This window comes from Microtus oregoni, unplaced genomic scaffold, assembly GCF_018167655.1.
Source record: "Microtus oregoni isolate MIOR12 unplaced genomic scaffold, Mior012 000032F_ref0000030, whole genome shotgun sequence".
NCBI classification, from domain to species: Eukaryota; Metazoa; Chordata; class Mammalia; order Rodentia; family Cricetidae; genus Microtus; species Microtus oregoni.
Genome location: NW_024543091.1, coordinates 26,434,919 through 26,456,080, shown reverse-complemented (window position 1 = coordinate 26,456,080; position 21,162 = coordinate 26,434,919).

Here is a 21,162-nt window from a genome sequence, read left to right as displayed (position 1 = left end):
GCCCAGCTAAGAATTAAATCTTGATTGACTACTTGACACTATATCATAAGAGAGCATTTTCAGTATATTTCAGAGTTCATCAATATTTTTGTTTTATTATCGTCAATACCAAGAACACTTCTTGCCCTAAGAACATAGTACAAAATGCCAAAAGTGTGTTTAAGGCCATTTCAGCACATACTGGAAAACCTACCCTAATCCCAAGCCAATTCATTTCATAATTTTTAGATGACAATCAAATAAAATCAAGACAACAAAAATTTTAAAGGTCAAACACTCTAACACAATACAACCCGAAAACACAAGAGCATGGTAGGTGACGAGGAATGCTGGTGGGAAATATACTGGATGTCTTTGCTTTCTGTAATTAACCCTGCTTTGCTCCCATTCGAGCAGAAAACTTGGCAAACTCAAAAGCATTACAACTCACAGCACACGCAAGCCTCAGATGGGACCTGGGGTGTCAGTCGGCAATGGTGGCAGGCGGTGTGCGTGTACATTCAGAACAAAGGCCACAGTGAAGTAAGGGATGCCAGGCTGAGGGCACTGCCAGAAACACTTCTGCTTTCTTCCACATTTGATTTGGAATTAATTTTTGGCTGTTGTGCATTCAGAAATCTTTTAATCCTGGAAAACTGTTGAGAAATGCATCCAGTTGTGCAACGCTGTGTCCACATCTGTCTGCAGACATTAAGTTAGATTTTTGTAGCAGCGAGCGTTCCAGACCAGGGCTTCTTAAGCAGCCAGGCTCTGAATATGGGATAACATTGAAGCACTGTGTGTCAGGGGCTTTGTTGGGAGATGAGTCCCGTGATCCTTGTCCTCCTCGGTCACTGCAAAATACCCTAGACACTACAGTCATACCAACTCACCTTTAAAGATGTGCTCAGGATGCTCTGCTGTGGCTGCCCAGGGGCGGCTGCAGGGGGAAAGCCTCTCTGGTTTGCTCTTATCGCCCTCTAGTGTCTACACTCCAGAACAGCCATGTCTAAGAAAACCACAGCTCAGCCTGAAGCCATGGAGCATTCACTCCCTTTGCTGGGGAATCAAAAAGATCCTACATTAAATCCCAGACATTGCCACTTGCCGAACTGTGAAACCAGTCCCTCTTTTTTAAACTTCAGTTCTCTCAGTTGCAAAGGAGCATCCTACACCATCCGTGCTCTTGTAAGAATTAAAGGGAAAGTACTGCATCGTACTGACATTAAAACAACAACAACAAATGCTCTCCCAAAATAGATCGCCACTAAGACTCTCAACCATAAGCTCATCCTAAATCATAAGGATGGGGAGGCTTATCTAGCACACCTGTCACCTCGTGCTACCGTCAACTGTTTATGCTCCATTTCCTCGCTGGAACGCGAGACACAAAGCAAGGACGCCGGATCTCATATACCATCTGGCCTGTGACAGGAGCTTGGGAAATATTTGTTGAGAAGACATTGAATACAACCCTTTTTTCCCCTCTAACATTAACAATGCCCTGTGGGTTGGAAAGATAGCTCTGCTGGTAAAATGCTGACCTGTCTGTAATCCAGTGGGAATCGGAGACAGACAGGTGATGCGGGGAGCAAGCTGGTTAGCTGGCTATCCAAACTGGTAAGTTCTGGGTTCAGAGAGAGTGCTGCCTCACTGGAAATCCATCGAGGAAGACACTGGGAATCACATGTACACCCACACCACACATACACACACACACACACACACACACACCACATAGATGCACACTCACAAGTATCTCCCAACACCATATAAACTTCATGTTCCCAAGTGTACAAGCGGACTCTCTTGCTATGGGACCCTATAGTTTAGCATTATTTAGTAACTTGCCCCTGCCCGGAACTGCTCTGGCTCTCAAGTACACCTTTACATATCCATGGGTCTCAGAATAAAGTCTGGCATGGACTCCAGAGTTCTAGGCCCCTCGGCAACCTGAAAATGAGAAGAAGCCCCTGAAATAGATGGATGAGGACTTGGTCAATAGTGGTAGAAGTCATGGACCAAGCAGGTTCTTCAGAAATCAGAACCCAAGTGTCCCCCCCTCACCCCCTCGCTTATGCCTCCTTTCTTCTGGATGAAACAGGGTGGCACTCCTAGTCTGGAGCACCTGAGTGCACATTGCTCAGGTGGCTCAGTCAACAAGAGCACACACGAATTCAAAGTCCTTACATCTAATATGCCAAGCCGGGCGGTGGTGGCGCACGCCTTTAATCCCAGCACTTGGGAGGCAGAGGCAGGTGGATCTCTGTGAGTTCAAGACCAGCCTGGTCTACAAGAGCTAGTTCCAGGACAGGCTCCAAAACCACAGAGAAACCCTGTCTCGAAAAATCAAAAAAAATAAAATCTAATATGCCATCCAAGTCTGTCATGGGGTTGGTTATAGAAAAGAACAAATGGAAATGGCTATGAATATCAATATTTTCTTTGCCCAATAATGATTATTCTTCTATAATTTTTATGAGATTAATATTATAACGTGTGTGTGCACGTGTGTGTGCATGAGAATAGATGTGGTGGTTAGAGGACAACTTGGAAGCTTTGGTTCTCTCTTTGCACGGTATTGGTCCTGGGGATTAACTTAGGCTTGACAACAGGTGCCTTTATCCACTGAGTCACCTTGCTGGTCCCTCTAAATGATTCTCCTAATATCACATGCCCACAAATTCACAATCATAGGAAAAAATATAAATGGGACAGGGAAGTCAAATGCCATGTTTAAACACACACAGGCACAAATATCTATATATCAACTATATCTAATAGTATAATGTCATAAAACAACTTCCGAACATTGTAAAGTGACATTGAAAATAAAATTCCACAAATAGTTTATCGTCTAATCACCTGGACTAGGTAACTGATTATATTCTGAGATAAGTGCTTTTTCTTTCATCTTTGCTGGAACTTTTATGATTTTATTTCAGTGTTGAAAAGCATCATAAAGGGAACACAACAGTGTACCTACTACTCGGGTGTCCCAGGTGTGTTTGCTCTTGCTCCTTATCATGTGGTTTATTTATTGAGGAAGTTGATGGCCCTCTAGTTCCTCTCACACTGGCTTCATTCTTCTGTCCATGGCTATCAGAACTGGACCTTAAACTGGTCATTAGATTCAGCCAGGATCTGCAGTTGGGCTGCTACTAGCTGCATTGGAGCCAGAAGCAAGGGGACCATGGATAATGCTGAGCCTGTCTTTCAGTGTTGCAGCAGAATGCATTTCAGGCCACTCAGAGCTTAAAAGTGTTTGCTGCTTTTCCAGAGGGCACGAGCTTGGTTCTCAGCACCCATGTTGGGTGGCTCACAGCCGCCTGGATACTCCAGCTCCAGGAGAGTCAACTCTCTCTTGTGGCCTCTGCAGGCACTGCAGCCACTTGTACATCACACACACACACACACACACACACACACACACACACACCAAAATTTAAAATAAAAATAAAATGTTTTAAGATAAAGGTTATTTACCTTGATGGCTGACTTTTTATAATTTTTGGCCTCACTAGAAGCTGATATTCTCAGGTTCAATTTTCTTAAGAATACTTCATAGCGTACTGTATTCCTCTTGCCTCTTACTGAGATGGACCAGCTTCCCTTGCCTCATGTTAAAATGTACCAGCCATTATCCATAGCTCAGAAGGGGAAGTAGGATAAGACAGAAGCTCCTAACTTGTAGCTGAATGCATAAAAGGGGGGATGCGAGTCAAATAATCCCAAGCTAACTCCAAAAGATTCCTATACTATTCTTTATCGCAAGGGGAAAACTGGCGGAACAGGAACAGGAAATCCAACCTCAAGGTATGGAGCACAGGAACAAGAGCTGGGCTGGCTGGTGGTTTTCTCTGGGTACCCAAAAGGTCAAGCCCCAACCTGGTCCAGCCTCTTAAAGGCCATTGGCTGAAGGAGGTTCCCCATCACTAAACTGTGTGAATTATTGGTTTTGTTTATACAGTCAAACATATTCTTTCCATGTGACCTAACTGTCAAATTTGAAAATATTTATTAGAGAGAAACAACAGTTAACACTCACACGAAAGCCTGGACACATATTCATAACTGACCCTAAGCTGAAAGTCCTTCAAATGTTTTGTAGCTGGTAAAGGGTTAACACACTGTGGACTGCCCATAGAAGGGAAGCTGGGAAAGGGTTAACACACAGTGTACCACACATAGAAGGGAAGCTGGGAAAGGGTTAACACACCGTGGACCACCCATAGAAGGGAATACCACACAGCAGGATAGAGGAGCGAGCTGTTGCTAGACACACCAGCGTAGCTGAATCTCAGTTGAGTGACGCTTAATGAAAGCAGCAAAGAGCTCCTGGGGCTGCAGGGGCTCGGTGGGCAAAGCCCTTGCTGTAAAAGCCTGAAGACCCAGTTTTCACTCCCCAGCACTGTAAACGCTGGACACAGAATCATGTCTCTAACCTTGCTGTCACCAAAGGGAGATTGGGGTTGGAGACAGGAGACTCCCCTGAAGTTCAGGGGCTAGAAAACTGTGTAAAGAAGAGTAGCCTTTAAACCAGAGCATGATGTGAAACCCAACATCCGAGGCTCTCCTCTGACCTCCACATGCACGTCCTCTATGTGTGAGCCCACCCCCCACTTTTTCATGTATACATATTGTACACAGAGAGATTCTTTTCATCAGCTGCGTGATCCATCCATCTAGCAATCTGGAAATAATGAAACTATAGAACCAGCGAGTAGATCAGCAGTGCCAGATGAGAGGCAAGAACAGATCATAACTGGAGCAGAGGGTAGTAGAACGGATCTGTGGGCTGGTGGTGGTGAGCATGGGGTTTGGGGGGCTGGTGGTGGTGAGTATGGGGGTTGGGGGGCTGGTGGTTGTGAGCATGGAGGTTGGGGGCTGGTGGTGGTGAGCATGGGGGTTGGGGGCTAGTGGTGGTGAGCATCTGGGAGTGTAAGAATGTTATAGACAGGTGTGGGTGCCCCTGGCCCATCTGTGCATAAACCAAGTTCAGGTGGCCTGTGAAGAGCTGGGGAAAGGTGGTCACCCAGGAAGGGCTGAGATGCAAGTAGGTCCAGCCCACAGAGGACCCTAAAAATCTGTAAAGAACCTTCTTTGTAAAGATCCTTCTGGTTACTAGGTGGGGAAAAGAAAAATAATTCTTCATTTAAAAAAAATATGGTTAAGTGGAAAAGCAACCACAATCATACCTCCAAACAGAAGTCTAGTTAATGGGAAAAGTGAAGCAGGACCAATCTGGGAGAGAGAAGAAAGCAACCTTGCTTTGCCAGTATGGTTCTGCCCTGTGGTTAGAATTTCCTTGTTTGGCTAATTTCAGAGTTGTGGGGACAGCAGTTCCCAGAAACATGTGTGCCTGACCTTCAGTCTTGGGATAAACAAACGTGGTGTCTCCAGGCTTTTCAGAGGGTCTTCGGTACAGGGTGACACGATCCAGACCACAGGAACTCTAGTGCCAGCCTGCTGCCAGTTCCCAGCGGGGCCCTGTTGCTATAAACACAGGCACAGGAGGCCAGGGCAAGTTTGAGCACTTCCAGGGGCAGTTTTTATGCCTTCCCAAAGCCCAGGAACAAATGGGGCTTAAAGGGAAGAATGGGGCCTCACTAGCAAGGTAGCACCTCTGATGCCAGAAAACATAGCAGAATGAGTGTACTCAAGACTGTTGGAAGCCCTGTGAGGATCAGCTACAAGTGGGGGGGGGGGGTGGGGGGGGGGAAGGGTGGGGTGGCTGTTTATGGCTGCTACTGCAGGAAAGACTTGACAGTCTACAAGATGTTTCCCTGGACCTACAGGTTAGCAGGGAAAAAGAAAAAACAAACAAACAAGGGCTAGAGCGTGGCTTGAGGCTGGAGAGAGGGTTGGGCAGTTTCCGAGTACTGGGTTGTTGGTTTCTCTTTTGCTTTTGCCCTATGTTGGAACGCTGAAATGTTGTTGGTATTTTACTAGTTACTCTTTTGTTCTTTTACTCTTTTTTTTGGGGGGGGGCATCACCCAGCTTCCAAAAACAAACACAGAGGCTTATTTTTAGTTGTGAATGCCCAGCCTTAGCTTGGCTTGTTTCTTGCCAGCTTTTCTTAAATTATTCGGACTACTGTTTTGCCTCTGGGCTTTTTCCTTTTCCTGCTTCTGTATATCTTGCTTTCGCTCTTACTCTGTGCCTGGCTGGGTGGCTGGCCCCTGACATCCTCCTCTTCTTGTTCTATCTTGAGCCTCCTTCTCTCCCCATATTTCTCTCTCCTGTCAGCTCTGCCGATCCTTTCTCCTGTCTTGCTATTGGCCGTTCAGCGCTTTATTAGACCATCAAGTGTTTTAGACAGGCAAAGAACCACAGCTTCACAGAGTTAAACAAATCAGCATAAACAAATGCAGCACATCTTTACATCATTAAACAAAGGCAACACACTTTAAAATCATATTTTACAACACTGGATGCTCTTGCATAGAACCTGGGCTGGATTCCCAACCCTCATGGGGAAGCTTGCAGCCATTTCGTGAGTCCAGTTCCAGGAAATCCAGCTTTGCTTTTCTGGTTGCCACAGGCACAGCACACCTGTGGTACCCAGACAAAACACTCATACACAGAAACATAAAAATTAGAAAAGAAAGAAAACATTTTTACAAGCCAAGCATCGTGATATTTGGCAGCACCAGGAAGGTAGAGATAGGTGTCTCCCCAGGACAGCTGGTCATGCTGCATAGCCTACCAGGAGAGCTTCAAGCTACTGAGAGACAGTTTCACAATATATGGACATCCCCTGAGGAAGGCCTTTGATGGAGAAAGGTCATTGGCTAATAAAGGAACTGCCCTGGCCCATTTTATTGGCTAGAGGATAGGTGGGAGGAGAAAACAGAACAGAACTCTGGGAGGAAGAGAAAGTGAGCTCAGACTCGACCGCTGTCCTCTCGGGAGCAGACGCCATGCCCCGCTCCCGGGATGAAGCTCCAACCCAGGATGGACATAGGCTAGAATCTTCCTGGGGTGCCATACACAGATGATTAGAAATGGGCTAAATTAATATGTGAGAATTAGCCTAGAAGAGAATGGGCCAAGCAGTGTTTAAATGAATACAGTTTGTGTGTTGTTATTTCGGGCATAAGCTAGCCGTGCGGGCGGCTGGGGTGCTGGGGACGCAGCCCCGCCGCCCTTATTACTACAGGCCTTCACATATACATGTGTGCTGCACATAGGAACACATGCATGTGTTCACACACTCAGTGCCACACAAAATCCCCAGTTGGAGGTGGATAAAATGGCTGCACTGACATTCCTCTTGATGGTCAAGAGAACTTTCAGTATGAGGGCATAGAAGTCAATTGCTCCCTTTGAAGGTCCAAAGGGGCCTTGCATTTGATTTCTGGGGTGTTTCCATACCTCTTTCCTGCTTTGCTTCCCCTCTTAAAAGGTGCCCTGGCCACCTGGGCCATGGGCAACATCTTGTCCGTGAAAGGTGTTGGGCTTGGCCCGCTGGAATCATTAGCATGAGGACCAGCGCCAAGCCAGGGGCTCAGTTTCAAGTTTTCCTTTCAAGGGAAATCATCTGATATGCACTGCCCACACAGTCTTGCAGTCTGGGGAGGCCCAAACAAAGCGGGGAATTCTAATTTGGAGACCCAACCCCCTTACCACACTAACACTGGTAATTGCTCTCTACAGAAATAGAAGGGGAGGGAGACAGAGAGATAATAAAACTTATCTCTAACTGGCTCCAGAAAACCCCATAAAAGGCTGCTGGGTTTCTCGGCGTTTCCCACGAGTTGCCTGCCATGCGTTCGCCACGGCCAGTGTTCAAATTCCCAGGGTCAGGGAGACACCTGAGAAAACTGAAAATACAAATAAGACCTGAGTGGGGAGTCAGGAGAAGCAGGTTCCAGGCACTGTGACCCCAGTGGCTCAGTCAGTGGTCCTTGCCCCCTCTCTGGGCCTTCATTTCCTCAGGTGTGAGTTACAAACCAGGATATTGTCTCATACTGTATTACTCTCCAGTGTGCAGGTAGGTATCGTGTTCTTAGCTTTCTGCCTTCTGGGCTGGGGTGTAGCTCAGTGGTAGAACACTTATCCGTCATACGCAGGCTTTGGGGTCCATCCCTAACCTTAAGATTTTATTTCTTTATCTTCCTCACCTCTTTTTCATTTTAAGATTTTGTTTTTAAGTATGTGTTTGTGTGGTTATGTGCACATGAGTGTCGTGCTTTCAGAGGCCAGAAGAGGGCATCAGATCCTTTGGTGCTGGAGTTACAGGTGCTTGTGAGCTTCCCATACAGGTATTGGGAACTGAATTTGAGTCTTCCAGGAGAGCAGCAAGCACTCATAATTGCTGAGCCATCTCTCCAGGCTTTCCACCTTTATTAAATATGACCTCATGTGTCTAGAAGGCTCTGCTTGAATGTAGCACTGCTATTTTGTTTCCAGACTGCCTAAGTCAGTCCCTTCCCCTTCCCTCTTACTGTGGTAGGGCAGTTTACGGGAAGACTTGAGTACCAGCTTTTCCTTCCTCTTGCAGGGCTGTGTCCTTCTACACTTGGGAGGAAGGTAATGTCCTGCTCCCTGCCTGAGTTTCCTCTAGGTTCTGTTCTCTTCTGGAAGCTTTGGGTTCTGTTTAGACAACAATTCAGATCATCACTAGGTGGACCACCCCTAGCAGCCTCAGCCTTCCTGCACAAGGCTAACATGCAGGGAAGGCAGGCATGGGGCCCTTCTCTTTTGACATTGTCACTCAAGAGTGAATGTGTGACTTCACGAGCATCTAGAGGATATTCCAACACATAGGGGAGGGTTTTCATGAGCAGCCAGCACCGCACTTCTGGTGCTCACAAGGAAAACTGCAGGCAATGGGATGTGTGACAGGGCATGCCTGATCTGCTCCTGACCTTCTGCCTGCCTTCCTCCCAGAGACACAGTCTTCTTAACAAATGTTCTCTTTGGAATGCCGTCACTGGACCGCCTCACCCGCGAACCACGTGTTGGGAGACGGCTCAGTCCTAAAGTACCTGCCTTCACAAGCAGGAGGACCTGGGTTTGATCCTCAGAGCCCATGTCAAGAGTGGTGATGGCAAGGTGGTGGAGGGGACTGAGGAGAAGGCTCAGTGGGCAGGATCGTTTACTAGACCTGAGTTCAAATCCCCAGTACTCATGTAAAAATCCTGGGCATGAACACATGTGCCTATCCCTCTGGTGTTATGAGGCAGAGGCAAATCTAAGCCAGTCTAGCCCAAAATAGTGATTTTCCTGTCTTAAGGTAATAAGGCAGAGACTGCAGGACAGCTGAGTCCTCCTCTGGTACATACATACACCTCTCCCTCTCTCTCTCTGTCTCACACACAGACACAGAGAGAGGCATGGTATCACAGACTTAGAATCCTAGCCCTGGGGAGGTAGAGACAGACATCTGGAGCTTGCACTGGGGAGGTAGAGACAGACATCTGGAGCTTGCACTGGGGAGGTAGACACAGACATCTTGAGCTTGCACTGGGGAGGTAGACACAGACATCTGGAGCTTGCACTGGGGAGGTAGACACAGACATCTGGAGCTTGCACTGGGGAGGTAGACACAGACATCTGGAGCTTGCTGGCCAGGTGGTCTGGCCTAATTAGCAATCCCCAGGCCAGTGAGAGACACTGTCTCCAAAAAAGAAATAACTAAGTTATATGATGACTGAGAAGAGATGGCTGAGATTGTCCTCAGGCCTCTACGTGCATTCACACGCATGCTAAATGTGCACACCACACCTACCTGCATACATGAACACACACAAGCACTCACAGCAAGAGATCAATGTCAGGTGTTTCCTTCAATTGCTTCTCTGCTTCGTTTTCTGATACAGGGTGTCTCGGGGAAACTGGAGCTCCCTGGTTTGCTTAAACCGGCTGATCACAGTCTGTTGTCACTAAAACCTGCCTCCCAGTGCTGGGTTATAGGCATGTGTCACCATGGACGACCTTTTATGTGGGTTCTGGAGCTTGGATGTGGGTCCTTATGCTGGTATAGAAAGCACCTTACCAGCCAGCAGTGGTGGCGCACGCCTTTAATCCCAGCACTCGGGAGGCAGAGGCAGGCGGATCTCTGTGGGTTTGAGACCAGCCTGGTCTACAGAGCTAGTTCCAGGACAGGCTCCAAAGCTACAGAGAAACCCTGTCTCAAAAAACCAAAAAGAGAAAGCATGGAAAAGAGAGAGAGAGAGAGAGAGAGAGAGAGAGAGAACCTTTCCCATTCAGCCATCTCTCCCAGCCCTGTTGAAGTCCTCAGCTGACGGGGCCAGCTGTTTCTCAGTCTCTGTCTCCATAGGTAACTGTTCAGAGATCTGGCTTTGTTTGCACGCATTCAGGGAAAGAGGATAGATAATCCAGGGGGGAAAGAGGATAGGCAATCCTTCCAGCTATAATGGTAGCAAAAAAAAAATTGATGTCTGACTCAGGCTTGCAGTGATGTCTGACTCAGGCTTGCAGTGATGTCTGACTCAGGCTTGCAGTGACAGCTCAACTTGACACACCTGGAGAGAGGGCCGCTCAGTTTGAGGAATTGTCCCCATCAGATTGGCCTGTGGGAACTACTGATTGGTAATTGATTTAGGAGCACCCAGCCCACTGTGGGTGGTACCATTCCCTGGGCAGGTGGTCCAGGTTGTACAAGGAAGTAAGCTGTGCCCAAGCCAGAGGGAGCAGGTCAGTAAGAGCATTCCCCCATGGTCTCTGCCTCAGTTCCACACTCCATGCCCTGACTTTGCTTAGGGATGGGCCACGATGGAAAATGTAAGGCAAATAAACCCTTTCCTCCCTCATGATGGTTATGGGTTCCTGTAATACAGCAGCCGTGAGGCATCGGGTGTGCGGTCACCTCTACTCCAGGGTGAACGAAGGGTGAACGTCTAGCTACACAGGCAGACCCTTATTTTCTTTTTTTTTTTTTTTGGATTTGCATCCCTTTTTTCCGTTTATTTCAGACCCTTATTTTCAGTGTGAAGAAGTGACTACAATTATTACCGTACAGTGCCTGACACATTGAACATTCCATAAATGTAGGACGTTGAAGCATACACATGCAGTGACTCACTTACACCACCAGATGGCAACACATCAAAGGTCATGATAGAGCAATGCTCAAGCCTGGACTTTTTTGTTTTATCAAAGAAGAGGTAGTGATTGAACCCGGCGAGGGAAGAGAAAGCCCAGGTGAATTTTATCTTGGTTTTATTTTGGCCCTTTATTTTATCAGGTAGATGGATCACAAAAATTAATTCAAAGTGGCTGAAAACAATTGAGACCAGCAAAGCCTTGTGACTGACATCTGTGCTCATCGACTCTTGGAAAGAGAGGCCTGGCCTGAGAACTAGAGTATTTTGTCCTTAAAGACAGGAAGTAGTTCCATTTGGTTGCTATGCAAACAAGCCCCTGCCGGGAGTATTTCCATTTCCATCTACTTCTCGCGCACCTCCCCGCCAAGTGGGCAACTCTGGGCAGCTGACTTGGAGGAACGTAGATGTCAGGGCTTTCGGTCTCATCAGTGAGGAAGCCGTTAGTTTTCTCACGCTCATGGTCTCATCACTGGGGAAGGATGAACAGATCCAGGAGCTCACTGGTTATCCTACATGGTGAGCGTTGGGCCAGAGACCCTGTCTCAAAAGTACAAGGTGAACCATACCAAGGTTGTCCTTTGGCACACTCTCACACAGGGAGTCCTAGCTCCTTATTCACATCAGGTCTCTCAGTTTACCACCCCCCCCAGTCCCCTGTGCCTCTAGGCCCCCTCGCTTCACAGCCAGCACTGAAGCTCCATGTATAAGGGAACAAAAGGGCCTCTCCAAGCGGTCACATCCTTCAAGGCTCCGAGCTGGGGAAAGGAAAGTGGCGGGCGGGCAGGAAAATGGTTTGCTAGAAATAAAAAAACAAAACATTCTTCCTGCTCTCTGGTCCTACTGATGACATAGCTGGGCATCAAAGTACGTCCCTAACCCACCCATGTGGGGAGGCCTTGCTAACCACACACAATCCTAGGCAGATAAATGGGCCCAGCCCCTCAGGGTTAGACCCAGACCTGGGACTCAACTTTGGCCTTCAGTTCCCTGTTTCCTACTCCACTCCTCCCACCCCAGGTTGGGCAGCCTGGAGACCACCCCACACCCATCCCACATACAAATACCTTTCAAATTTTCCGGCTGCCTCTAGCATTGACCGTGTTCTGTCCTGTTCTCATGCCCAAGGCTACCAGAAAAGGCTCACACTCTTGCTTTCCTTTCCACACCCATGGCCTGCAGAGAATCCACCTCCGGGGCCTTTGCCGATGACCTCATAGGGAATTGCTGCCTGCAGACTTCCTGTTTTTATATTCTTTTCTGCTCTGCTTATTTTTCCTACTTTGCTGTTTTTTGTACCTTTCTAGTTCTCCTCCCTTAACCCAGCCTGCAAAAACTCAACTTTATTTGCTGGGATTATTTTAAATACATATTTCGATAACGAAAGGAATTCATCTCCCCTTTTTTTTTCCGTTTGAGGAGTGGCTTGGAGTGGTGTCCTCTTTCTTTCCTCTCCCCATCTTCAGTCCCCATGATTTATCCCCCACACTATAGTCTTTGGCTTCCATAGCTTAGAAGAGACAGACTCCAAGGCCTGTGTTTGCCAGTCCCAAGTACACTCCAGGGTCCCTCTGCTGGGTGCTGTAGGAGACAGAGAGCTCTGAAAGACAGAGTCTCTACGTCAGAATCATGTGGACTTTCCATCTCTTGAAGAGCAAGTCCGAAGTCCTTAGCATGTGCGGAAAATTCTCCAAAGACTGCTGGCCCAGGGTAGCTGCTATTCTTCTCATGGTTAGTCCTTCTGCTTTTCCTCCCTCTTTCCCCAACTCTTGTTTTCCCCACAGTTCTCATCCTTTCCCTCTATGTCTCCTACACACTAAGAATAGATATATTTATTTAGGTATTTTTCTGTTCTCCCTCTCTTTTGTTGGAGTAGTTGTTGCCTGTGTTTATCTCTCTCATCCAAGCACTAACCAGGGCCAATCCTGCTTAGCGTCAGGGATCAAAGAGAATGGGTACACTCAGGGAGAGAGTGTCCGTTTACTTTGGAAGCAAGTAGCTTTCTGTCTGACTCTGTGTGTGTGTGTGTGTGTGTGTGTGCGCGCGCGTCTGGCACAGAGACAGAGATTTTGCTCATTGTAGGCTTTGAGCATGACTGTCCACCAGAGCCTGTGAGGCAAGGCCCTGGGGAAAGGCATGAACTGAAAAGGTTGGCCGCTCACACGTTGAGCAGAGGCCATGGATCATTTAACGTGAAGCCAGAATCTGGGGCAGGTGGGGAAAGAAATACCATCTTCAGGCCCTTACCTTGTTAAACATTCCGATTCCCGGACCTGAACCTCATACCTTATGAATGCAAGTCTTAGGAGTAGGCTCCAGGAATTGCACATTCATAAAGCACCAAGATTATGTTGCACCATGAGACACTGACCCAGGTGCTTTGGGAGCTGGAAGCCTTCAGGCATTCCGCCCCAAGTGTAGACTTTCAGTGACTGCTCTACAGCCCTCCTCAGTATATCCACCCCTTGGTGTTACTGACACTCCCAACAGCGTTCCCTAGGAGAGACGCTTCTCCCTCCCTCCTGTACCACCACACACTGTTTCTGGTGTCTGTCTCACGCCTTTCCACAAGCTGAATCTGACGCTTCCTCCACAGGCGAGTTTGCTCTTGGGCTTCCTCCCAGATCCTGTCATTGACTTTGCCCTTGACATTTTGTCCCCTGCCCATGGTGTCCACCCCCACATCGTCAAGCTGATGGTGTCAAAACTGATCTTTCCAGTGTGGTTGCTCTCCTTGGCTTCCTGCCTAGGCACACACCGCCTTCCCCTAGCTCTCACCAGCATGAGCCCGGGCATCTCTGTTTGTGCACCTTCCTCCTTCACTTCCTATGTCCGAGAAAGACACTTGGCACTGAACTGGACACCCAAGAGTCATCCCACCCTTGCCTCTTACTAGCTGCATCACCTAGAACAAGCTACTCATCTCTCAGTGTCTCCATTTTCTTATCTGAAATATGGACACAGTGACAGCACCCACCTCATTGGGTTGTGAGGAGTACAGAACCCATAAAGCACCTAGAACCTGGCACGCTGGAAGTGGGTGACAAATGCCAGTCATTAATGTTCATGAACCTGACACTATAAATACTTGGTTGTTGATAAGTGTGTGTATTATCATGGTCTTTTCCTCTTCCATTGTCCACAGACAAGTTAGCTACTAAATCTATGTTCTGCCTTCAACATCCCTTCTCTGTAGCTCACCGCTCCCTCCCTGTCACCCCTCCCTCCCTGTCACCTCTGCTCTACCACTCCTCATTTCTTTCCTCAGCCAATCCAGGACTGGTCTCTCACCTGGATTCCTGAATCCTTTATCACCTTCGAGAGTCCTAAAGCATCAGCTGACCGCAAATCAAGTTTACTGACTGAGTAGATGATACATAGGATGAGTAATTTTTGGATGGGTGGACGGATGGATGGATGGATGGATGGATGGACGGATGGGAGGATGGATGGATGGATGGGAAGATGTATTACCAGTGGACACTGGACTGGGTGTTTGCAGATCCTTAGCATCTTATTCAGAGAACTGAAAAGACCTCTGGGATGGTCATTGCTAATTTTCAACTTAATAGACTCTAGAACCACCCCGAAATAGAATCTCATTGAGGGACTGTCTATATCAGTGGTTCTCAACCTTCCTAATGCTTCTACCCTTTAATACAGTTCCTCATGTTGTGGTGACCCACAACTGTAATTATATTTGTTGCTACTTCATAACTGTAATTTTGCTACTGTTGTGAATGATAATGTAAATATCTGATAGGCATAATATCTGATACACAACCCCTGTGAGGGGTAACAACCCACAGGTTGAGAACCCCTGATCTAGATCAAGTTAGCCTGTGGGCACATCTTTGGAGGGCTGAATTGAGGTGGGAAGATCTGCCCATTGTGGGTGGCACCATTCCCTAGGCAGAGGATTCTGAACTGGATAGAGTGGGATGTAGCTGAGCACTACTGCTGATGCATTGATTTTTTCCTCGCTGCTCTTGACTGTGGATACAACATGATTGGCTGTTTTAAGTTTCTGTCTCCTTGTCTTTTCTACCAATGATGAACTACAACCCAGAACTGTGAGCCAAATTATCCCTTCTCCTTTAGGTTGCTTTTGTCAGGGTGTTTTACCACAGCAATGCGTGATAACTAAGACTCACACCAAAAGCATAGTAGCATGGGATTTCAATCAAAGGCAAGGTAAAAGCACAGACTAGATACAACCAAAGGGAACAGTGTGCTACACACACACACACACAGACACTCATGCCTGTGCATATGTAGGTGCATGTGCACACACAAACACACATGGATCTCAATAAAAATAAACACTCCTAATCAAAATTGATAGATGGAATATGACATTTCCTATTTTTTGACTTAAAAACTACCATTTTTTTTACAGAAATGGCATTTCAATGATTTATTATTGTATAATATACCAAATTTCAGTGGCTTAAAATTATACTTCAGGTCATTTATGTTTGTTTGTGTGTGTCTGTGTTTTGTTTTGTCAAAATTTATTTTTGTAGCCCCAGCAGCCTTCTACTCGTGGTCTTCCAGCCTTAGCCTCCAAGTGTTTCAGGCTGGCCTGAAACATGATTCTAAGAGCAGCTTACTGCTGAGCTAAGCAATTCATCTGCTGGCATTTCCTGGCCCCAGACATTAAGCATCTTTGTGAAGACTGGAGGATGCCAAATGGTCTCTCACATGTTTGGTTTTCAGAGCTGCCTGTTGACTGGGCCAAGTGTCTCTAGCAGCTCCTCGGGCTCTTCACATGAGACATTCCAACAGATAAGGACTTTACTAGCTGCTGCTGCTGCTGCTGCTGCTGCTTCTTCTTCTTCTTCTTCTTCTTCTTCTTCTTCTTCTTCTTCTTCCTCTTCCTCTTCCTCTTCCTCCTCCTCCTCCTCCTCTTCCTCTTCCTCTTCCTCCTCTTCCTCTTCTTCTTTCATGTTTACAAAGGACTCAATAGCCAAAGCAAATCCTATGGCAAAGCCCAGCATCAACGTATAAAGGATAACACAAGAGGAGGAATCCAGAAAGGCAAAACTCATTTGGAAGCCATTACGTAACAATATACCCCACTCAGGGTGCAGGCATATCAAAAACTCCCTGAGCATGTAATATGAGCAGACCCAACTTGTTGGTGAGCACAAGGAAATCAAGTCATCGGGAAGAACTCTGGAGACTGAACAGGCTCTGATGGGCTGAGAAGGCAGAAAAACAACACCGAAAGCCTGGCCCAGGCGACTAAGGATGAAGCGATCTGGTGTGTCTGTGTGCCTTTGTTGATGTATCTGCTAAACAAAGGCTAGGGAGTTCTTTGGACAGTTTCTCCTGGTCCTCAGTCATGCTGCTGCATGCAGTTGAAGCTCAGTAAACAACCGATTACTTCCCGAGCGATAAGACTCCTTCCAGGTTTTTCTTCAGACTCTAAAACACTGAAAGAAGTGTATGCTCTGTGACCACAAAGAGCTACTTGAGTTTTTTTTTTTTTTCTTTCTGGAAGCCCGGCCAACCCTTAGATGGAGGCCCATGCTTGCTGACTCTGATATTTCCTCCCTCCCCACATTCCTGCCACCCACAGCTGCTCCGGTCCAGAGCGAAAGTTCAGAGGTTAAATGCTTATGACCCAAACAGCTTCTCCAGTATGACGGCAAAGAGACAGCTCATTCAAAATAAACAGCCGTGGCTCCGGCAATGCTGGTCCTGGGCCTCCTTGTGACATAGGCTCAGGTCCCTATCAGATCACCCGGAACAAATATGTCAGGTGCTGGATGCTCAATCCATTCCCTTCAGGCGAGTGAACATTCTCTTTGCAGGGTCAACTTCCATCCTGTCAATGATCCAGCCACGCTCTTCCTGCTGGAAAACAGAGGCTCAACATTACCCAAAAGAAATGTGTGATACAGAGGCGTTCAAAGCTCTATCAAGGGCCGCTTTGGAGGGGGCAAACCATCAAGCCAGGAAAGAATACAGTCTGTGGTAGTCTAGGGTACAGCCATTCTGCGTGTGTGCATGTGTGTGTCTTGCAAGCGTGTGTGTGTGTGTGTGTGTGTGTGTGTGTGTGTGTGTGCACAAGCAAAGGCCAGAGGTCAGCATCAGATGTTTTTCTCAGCCTCCTTCTGCATTGCTTCTGAAACGGGGTGATTCACCAGCAAGTTCCAGCAATTCTTCTGTCTTGCCCCTGGTACTGTTAGCGTGTGCCTTTGCGTTTCTCATTTTGACAGCTGTGAAGATCAAACCTTGACTGGTTGTCTCTCCAGAATGTTAACATGGAATTGGTTGCTGTCTGTCTGATCCCACTATTGCAAAACACTGTGAAAAGTTACAGAAGAATTTATATAATCTCCCTGTAGGAATCTTATGGAATGAAGAGAAAGCAACAGAGAAGCTGGAGAAAGTCAATGGAGGCTCTTCTTTAAGTGTTAAAAGCTAGGACCAGAGAGGGAAAGCAATTTCCTCAAAGCCCCACAGGCCATACTGAGGCCAGTGCTTTTCAGTCTCATTGTATTCCTTCTTGCTTCTTCTATTGCTCAGTGCACACATTACAAACCTGCTTCCTGCCCCAGCGATGCTTGACCACCTGGGAACTCTCTCCTTGGGAAGGGCTATTGGTTTAGGCATTCAATGACCAAGCAAGCGTTCTAATTCAACTTTTAAAAAGATTTACTTTTGTTTCTCATTACATGTATATGTCTCTGTGTGTGCACTTGTGTGTATCTAGTGCCCAGAGAGGCCAGAAGATGGCATCAGACCCTCTGAAGCTGGAGTGACAAGTTTTTGCAACAAGACATCAAACATAGGGAATTCAACTCTGGCCCTCTGTAAGAGCAATGAGTGCTCTTAACTGCTGAGCCCTATCTCTGTCTCTCAGGGATCTCCATTTAAATTGAGCTGCTGAGGTAGGATTGGGGGAATCCCTGCTTGCTTTCTATTAAATATGATAACTGGTGCTGCCTTCTAAGGCCATGGGACTGTTCCCCCAGGTACCCTCAGAGAGGTTAGGTGAGAAGTAGTCTTGTGTGACAAGTCTGGAAAGTCCTATAAAACCTGTATATTTCAATCCACCTGAAGCCCCGGATGACAGGAAGGCTTGGAGATGCAGATTTCATGCAATGATGGTGAGTGCTGGCGGGTGCAAGATGCAGCGCACATTCCAAGAGTGTCTCAAACCCAAGGCTCCAGCAAATGAGAGATTCCCACCAAGGGAATCAACTAGAAGCCTCACTTCCAAGAAGCTGAATTATCCCTGCGGTCCCCAGTCCCACTGATGCTGTTTCTGATGGACACAGGAGAATTCAGAGGCCATGTCCTTGCCCTGAATGACGCAAACAGCACCGTACATGTGTGGAGCTCCTTGGTCTGGGTCATCTATCACCTTCCGCACCCCCATCTTTTAATCTTTATGTCTTTCTTTAAGTTGATCTCTGAGCTGAATTTTCCTAATGTGAGGTGAAGGAGCCTCAGCCATTCTGAGGCTGGATGATCAGTTGAGGTTAGCTGGCCCGTGAACCCCAGGCATCTGCCTGCCTCTGCATTGCCAGTGCTGGGATTATAAACACATCCCACCATGTTCTGCTTTTTATGTGGGTGCTGAGGATGGACCTCTGGTCCTCATGCTGTGAGCCGCTCTGCTGACTGGCTTCTATGACTCTCTGATTAGAGAAGAAGTTGCCTATTAGAGACAGGATTCATTATACTAAGATACAGTATTTCAAGTGATAGGCAACTGGGAAGCTGTCAGAATGGCACTAAGAAGTGTATCCATAGCAACAGGAGCTGGTCGAACAAAGAAGGAACAGTTGCAAAAACATCATTACAGGAGGATCCTGCTTTTGCTTGAAAAAAGGTACATTTGTGTGTATTTTATATTGTACATACACAAACTTGTATGATTGTGTGTGTGCGCACACACACACACACACACACACACACACACACACACACACACATATGCAGGCATCTAATTTACAAATTGAATAGAGCATTCCGATCATCTAACATGATACTGACTGAGTGTTTAAGTGATGGGGGGGGGGGGTGAGTGCTTCTCCTTTCACTCCGTGTATATTTTCTGTGATGAGCAGTTGCACTTTTTAAATAAAAAGACGAAACTGTTTTTAAGTTTAACTGTTAAATTTTCTTCATTCTAAACCGTTCAGTCAGCACCGTTATAGAGAAGAGGCAATTCTACCAAACATACACGTCGAAAAAGGAGGGGGTTGACGGTGCTCACCGGAACTCAGTCAAGCTCATCGGCAAGGAAGGTCCTCTGCAGGGCACCGGGGAGCTGGAGGAGGACAGAAGACAGCTCCACAGACACACCTGGAGAAGCAGCCTTCAGCATGGCCGCTGTGCTCTCCAAACATGCGCTGGCCACTCTATCCGCTCTCCCTCACTACCTGCATGCTCGCCTCCTGTGCATCCTGACTCACTGCTCAGACATCATTTCAAAGGAATGTCTCTTTATACACAGCACCCACATAAGAATCCTACAAACAACAACAACAACAACAAACAAACAAACAAAACCACTCCATTTTAATTTAGTCCCAGCAGGAAGATGACTTGGCCTGGGAATCACACTTGTTCCCCCAGCAAATGGAGCGCTGGTGGCTGATGGGCTTGATCAGCTAGGAGGTGAACTCCATCACCCGCCACCACCTAACCCATGATGCTAGGCAGCAAGTGATTACATAGCCTGACCCTTTCTTAAATTCCCACTGTGAACTGGTCACTGGGCTTAGATCCCAGCGTATTTTGTCTCTACTCAGGTAAAAGCACCAAATACTGATGTATCTTCAGGGGTCACAGATGCAGTGTGTCCAAAGGCCATGGATTAACGTTGTATGTTGGTAACTACCTACCCTGAGCAGTGCCCCACTCCCATGCCCCCTCTCCTTTGAAAGCTGATTTTCCTTTCTGTTTATCACACACACACACACACACACACACACACACACACACACACACGGGAAGTTCTCCCAACCTTCTCCATACTCAGCAGTTTGTGTGGGCTTCCACTTTCCGCTGGCTGGCCCCTGGGATATGCCTTGATGTGTTGTTATTTTTCCTTTTATGTTGAGGTCTCCTGGGGTTCCCTTGACTCTTGCAGTTGGTTAGAGTCCAGGCATGGACTCATTCATCTGCCTGGGACCAGAGGTTGTACAGTAGGATAAAGCTGATGGGAATTGGGGAGAGGGGGCTTTTCCACATTTTAAAAGATAATATAATAACATGGTTGAGGTTGACATAGAAATTCTTCAGAGGAAGCATGGTTGTGAGACAGAGAGAAAAAAGCAGATCCCACCATCCCACCAACTGGTAGCTGGTGGGAGACTCTGCTTTCCCTGACCCCAATACCAGAAACCCTTCCAGACTAAGGCTAAGTTGTGGACTGGATCATGGATTGGAACCTGCCTACCAGAAGAAAGTCTGAAAAGTGCCTTTATGGGCAACATTGGGTTTCCTTTAACATCAGAGGGATATGTTTTTTTTGATTGGAACAGGCAGGGAGTGCCAACCTGTCTCTTTCTCGGAGGTATCTCTGTAGGACTTTCACAGGGCCCTGTTTGATGAGGCCCACCTTGCCCAGCTCCTTGTCAACTGTTTGTTTATCACGAATCAGAGATGCGCTGGGTCTCAAGTATTAAGTGGGGAAACACGGGCACAGACTAAGCAGTTTGTCTAAATCCCCTACAAGGAACTGGAAGAAGCTGGAAATCCCATGTGACTCACACTTCGGGGCTTTTGCTCTTCGACTGGTTGCCAGATGTGTGAGAAGACAGACAATTGTCCAGGTGTTTCCTGGGTTCTGTTTCTGCTGCCTGCAGTTGTTGTCCCTAAGGCTCTGACCTCATAGTGGCTGGGGTCTGCCAGCCTTGGGAGCAAACAGAGGACACCCCAATGTCTCAAGTGGATTCACCTGCATACTTGACTCCTAGTCTCAACTGAGTCCCTGCTGAGGGTTCACAGGCAGGACAGTCATGGAGACCACTGCCCTCACCTCCCCATCCCCAGGACCAACAGCGCTGCAACAGCTGGCCAAGATGTTTGGAAGCGATGTTTCCACTCGACAGCCGGATTTAAGTTCTTGAGACTTCCTGAGAG